Genomic DNA, 6,000 nt, shown 5'->3' with positions numbered 1-6,000 from the left:
AATGTTCACTTCCTTAGTTTAGAATGGGAGCTTGCTAACATTTGCTAATTAGAATTGAACACAAAGTGCAGCTGATGGGGTTGCCATTGGTTTTGCAGGTGTTTGGTCATTTGTGTAGCTGAAATTTTGACCTGATGATGGCGCTAGATGAAAGTCAGTAGATGAAAAGTTATTGCAATTCATCCTGAGAGGGATATGTCTAGGCAAAATATAGCAATGTAATGTTTGCTAAGACATGTCACTAAAAGCCAAAAATATCAACCTCATAGCGCCAAATTTTCTGCTAACTCATCCAGTAGGTGTTTCTATATTTCACAGGATAATTGAAAACTTTGATCTGCGGGTGGTGTCAGGTGATCAGATGAGATTCATCCTCTGGGCATCATGAATGTCTGTACAAATCAAAGGCCAACTGTTCCAATAGTTGTTGAGAATACATCTCTGAACCAAAACGGTGAACCAACAGACTCACACTGCCATCTTTAGAGTCACGCTGCTCGCGTACTGTGGCTACATAGTGGAAAGACCTGATGTCCCCAGACATAATGAGCAGCCTTTGAATACAACAAGAACACCTTGTGCCCAGTAAATAGTCTAGAAACTAGAGATTAGTCCCCCTGGGTTATCGGCTGAATGCGAGATAGTATTCAAATGCAGGTGATGAGCAATGTGACTAGATAAAGTCCAAAAGCAGTAGACAGGCTGTGGATCAGATACATAGTCAATACAGAATGAAGATCATCCCCACTGTAATCGCCAACTGCAGATACTATATACATAAATCTTAGATCTGACATTGTTCAATATATCTCCAAATGGGAGGGATACAGGCTTCATACCCCTCTAAAAATATTTGTCTCCATGTAACCTTTTCATAAAGTAGGTAGGAAGACTATGCTTATTATGCTTTTCATGATCACCAAAGGATCAAAAGACCTGACCTCTTCATTCCTCTGCAGGTCATCAAGAGTCTGCTTGCCAAATAAATTCTATGGCACTACAACTTCTTGTTTCTTAACGTTCAATCCTCCCTCTGTAGTTAAATGCATGATCACTACTACCAAACAAAAATTTTAATCCTTAAATGTCACATTTTCAGTAACAACCAAGCTTTCCTGTACACATTAAAGGCCCTAAAAAATATTTTCTCTAACATTCAGCCAGCTGTGGACAACAAACAACAGGACTGATGTTTCCGCAAAATCCCAGATACATTCAGTGACCCCTGAACGGCATTGTTGTAAGACTTAGACATTAATGCAACACCTTTCAGACCTGGCGGAGTCACATTAATGGCTGCACTTTGATAGACATCTCAGTAGATTATGTTAAACATACGATACTATAGAAAAGTCAAAGAAGCAAACACATGACAGTTGTTTTGTGATGTTGGAGCTGTCTGCACCTCAGCTGATTAAACCACACAAACTGAGGCTTTTGTGCTTCCTGCACTTTTCATTATGGACCAATCTTTGTTGAAAGGTGGAGGAAAAATCACTGGAGACACCTCCACTCACTGTAAAAATACCTTCACTGATCTTAGAATAGCTACATCTATGGCCTGTATGCATCTTGTTGTGTGCAGAGTTATATTCTCCCCCTTCCTCTGACGCTCCATGTTAAGTTCCACTCTCTTACATTGAATAGCAGTTCTGAGGAGCAGGAATATTCGGGGCTGAAGCAGCGGCGGCCTGCAGGACCTACAGGGTGGATTCAAACTTTGGCATCATGCTCACAGCTGCTGTTGACATGAACTCAAACAAGACACAGGAGGTTTTCTGTGACTGATACACATCCAGTGTGTTTGTGAGTTGGTTTGACTCTGAACACTGAAAAGTGGATAGCAGCTTTCTTTCAGATTTTTGGGGGAATCTGATTGTAATTGTGCTTTTGTCCTTTATGTTTGGGCTCAGTTGTAAAAAGGCAACGTCCAGCAAAGTTTAGCAACACTTGAATGAAAATGTGGTGACAGTTGTGGTGTTGTTGAGGCCACTGTCAATCAAAGCAGATCAAGCCAGCCACACCTACTCAGTCCTGATGAAGCAGATTAGCTGAGTGAACTATGCAACCTGCATGACAATGGGAACGTTGGGCCACCACTTTGATACTGGCTGAAATATCTTGTCAGCAATTGGAGGGATTGCCATAAATCATCGCTTTGGTTATGCCTTAATTTTTTATGGTCATGCATTCTTATCAGGTCATTTTTAATTTGTCCAATACTTTGGTTTATGACCAAATACTTGCAAAAATGATGTTCCCACCATCATAATATGCAACAGTTAGCATGCCAATAGTACGAAGGGAACATTGAGTATAAATATTACACCTCCTTAATATCAGTATATCAGCATGCTGATGGTAGTTTTAGCTCAGAGTACTGCTGTTCTATAAACAGCCTCACAGACCAGTGACAATGATGTTAAATCTTAATAAATAATAACTGTTTCTTACTGAACCGTTCTAAGTTTAACTTTTATAATATCTGCTGTTATACAGACACTTGAGATGTGAAACCAAGTTTTCAGGAGCTTTAACAGACAAAGTTTGTATTAATGTTGCCAGTAACAAGCAGTGCTACTTGAAAGGTTTTGATAGATTTTTGACAGACGCTTTGATAGCTTTGTCTGTCTGCTGACCCATCCATCTTTTCGTCTCACTGTTTACATGGGCAATGTATCATGTAGACTGCTCTCTGTCTCGCTCTCTTTCTCAAACACACATACACACACAAACAAATACAGACTTGCTCTCTTAAATCTATTGTCTATGCATTAGGCATTTAAAGAGTTTAGGAGCACTTGGTTGATGTCTAATAGGTCTGAGGCTGAAGCCTGCACAGCTTTTATCAGTTCAAGGGCACTCAGCTCGTAGACTGCAGTCCTGCTATAACATTAACATCCCAAACTGTCATTTTGATATAAACATACGTGCACCCGGAGATGTGCACACACAGCTGGTCGTGTGTGTGTGACCTTCTGACTTCCCCTCAAGGCAAGAGTAAAGGCTAAAGTGATGTGTAAGCAGATCAGAAGCATACAGTGGAGAGGAGAGGTGATCAGAGCAGGCTGGAAAGTATTCAAGTGTGATACAAAGATAAGCTGCACTCCTTTACTTGCTAATTTCCCTCTTCACCTTCTTTTTCTCCTCACCTGTCCCTCCATCTCCGACATTCCCCTCTCCTAACCTCTTCCACCTCTCATCCATGCATGTCACACTCGTTTTCCCTACTCCTCAGACTCCTTCCCACAGTACTCCTTCCCATCTGATGGTTAATTCATGAAGTCTGGCTGAACATGCACCCTCTCCATTATTAATAAAACATTAGGGAGACAGAGGGAGGAGGAGAGACAGGGAGAAGGAGGAAGAGAAGGGATGAGACAAGAAGAGAAGAGAGGAAAGATGTGGGAGATACAGGGAAGAGCATAGAGGGGTGAGAGGGTGAGAAAGGGAGATGGAGGGCAAAAGAGATGGAGATAAAGAAAATAGGTGGAGAGGGGATGACAGGAATTGAGCAAATGAAGAGCAACAAAGAGGATGACAGGCAGATTTTTTCCCAGCAGCTATATGAGGGAGGGGAAAAAAAACTGGAGTTAGAGAGTGACAGATGAGAAGAGAGAGAATGTGTCAGGAAGAGGAATATTGCTTGACACGTGATGCTATTGGGATGCACGCAATGTCTCTTGTCCCTTGAAGAGAGGCAGAATGCATGAAGAGGAGAACAAGAAGGGACTATGGAAGCCCATAGGGCACTATATTAAAACGAAAATGCGAACTTGAAAGTGAAAATGTATTTGTACATACAGTCTCCCATTTTTCATACGTGTTATCTGGACAAAAATGAAAATGAAAATACAACAATCCAATATACATTTTCATTTCCACAAACTCATATTGGTGTTTGATGACCACACTAAATTTCAAATTTCATTCATTACATTTCATTTTCCAAGCCTTAACCTGATTTAAAGTGGACAGTATTCAAATGCAGTGAGAGAAACAGCACCGTCTTCTGCATTTACATTTAAATATCAACATGCCAAGTGGACAAAATGAGCCTGTCAGTCCTCTCATCAAGATGGGTCTTCAGTTAGAACGTCACTTGCCCTGTGGTGTGCCTCCTCAGTAAAGTCCACTCCCAACTCTAAATCCCAGCGGCTCCCCCACTACTCAGCTGCACAGAGCAGCAGTGGCAATATCTTCAGATAGGAGTACACTGTCTGCCATGTGTCTGTTTTCAAAGTGCCAGAGATCTACAAGGACTTCGCCCCTGTTTCTGCACCATGGCTGTCACCCGTGAGATGCCACTGGTGGACTCTTGTTGTCATATCAACAACCACAAAGGCTAGAAGTTACATTGCTACTATTACTACAGCTGCCAAACATATTACAACCGTCTGTATACATGTCTGCTTGTAGTGAACATCAACAGCTGCAGTTAAAATCTCCTGAGGTCACCTGGGATATGGCTCACAAAATAAAGGGTGCAATTAAGAGGTAGAGGTCTTGTCCAGTTTGGCATTGACAAAGGAGACATAGACTTACCTCCTCACACTTTGGTAAAATATGTCATGCATGCAGGATTTTCTTAGGGATCAATCAGGCGGCAGCAATGAAATGGGGCCTTGAAATCAAACTACATGCCATTCAGGAGTGCCAGATCAAGAGGGCCAACTGCTTTCCTTGCAGGGTTGTAATCCACCCTGACACTTCATGGATTGGCTCATCTCTGTCTTCTATCCATCAGAGAATCAGAAATTTGGCCTTGTTGAAATTAAATGTCCTTACAGGAACTATGTTGACTATCTACATCTTAACATGCACAATGAAAAACTGGAGGAAAAGCAACAGCATGTGCACGACGGGCAGGTGCAGGGTCAGCGTCTCATTACAGGGCTGCAGCGGTGTCACTTTGTAGTGTGTGCAGAGGAAGATACACTGATTCAACACATGTACAGAGACAGTGAGGTGATGCAAGTGATAAAAGAGAACATACATCTTTCTATTCCTCTACTGACATGCATAGGTGCCTGTAACATCTGTCGACATATTACAATTCATGTCAATAAACAACGAATGTTGGGATGTTGTATGTTTGATGTTTCTTAAATCAATGTAGTTTTTCAGCATTATGAAATACAGATTACTGAAGTAATGTTCAGACTAAAACCCTGGCAAACCCTGGTTTTTCATGTTTAGTAATCTTTAATACTCCATCCATTTACTCCATTAAATACAAAATTCAGTACAATTAAATTCATTTTGATGCCACAGGTACAGGTGAGTTGTTGTATGGGACAGGATGTTTGTGCAGCTGTAGCATCTGATTTAAAATTACATTATTCTCCGATTTGACAAAATTTTTGGTTTATGCCACTGCTGCTCTGCCGCTGAGTAGTGGGGGGGCACTGGGATTTAGAGTTGGGAGTGGAGGTCAAGGCTTTGAAAATGAAATGTCGAATGCTGTTTTCATTTTCAAGTTGTTTGAAAGTGGCATTTTCATTTTCATTTTGTCCACTTTAGAGCACGATGACGCGTGGCTGTGAATACAATAGACTGGCAGCGCTGTTTTTCTTATTGCATTTGAATATTTTCACTTAAAAGCAGGTTAAGTCTTTGAAAATGAAATGTCAAAGACATTTTCTATTTCCATTTTAATATGGTCACCAAACATTTATAATTTTCCATTTATGTGTGTGTTATTTGGGTAAAAATGAAAATGTATTAAAACAATTTGCATTTTCAGTTTTTTTATTTTTACCCAAATAACACATACACGGAAAATTCTAACGCTATTGCGGAATTACATTTTTATTTTCCAGTTTGCGTTTTCATTTTAAAATAGACCCTATGAGCTTCCATAAGGCAGAGAGGAACAGACAGAAAGACACTCAGATGTGTCAGAGTTGATTATGTGACTATGACTCCTTCACCCCGGACGCACACACAGAACAGGCAGACCTGATTTTACAAGATAAATATAAAAAGGTAGGTAAGCCA

The sequence above is a fragment of the Chelmon rostratus genome, chromosome 10, assembly GCF_017976325.1.
Source record: "Chelmon rostratus isolate fCheRos1 chromosome 10, fCheRos1.pri, whole genome shotgun sequence".
Taxonomy (NCBI): domain Eukaryota; kingdom Metazoa; phylum Chordata; class Actinopteri; order Chaetodontiformes; family Chaetodontidae; genus Chelmon; species Chelmon rostratus.
This window is presented reverse-complemented; position numbering follows the sequence as displayed.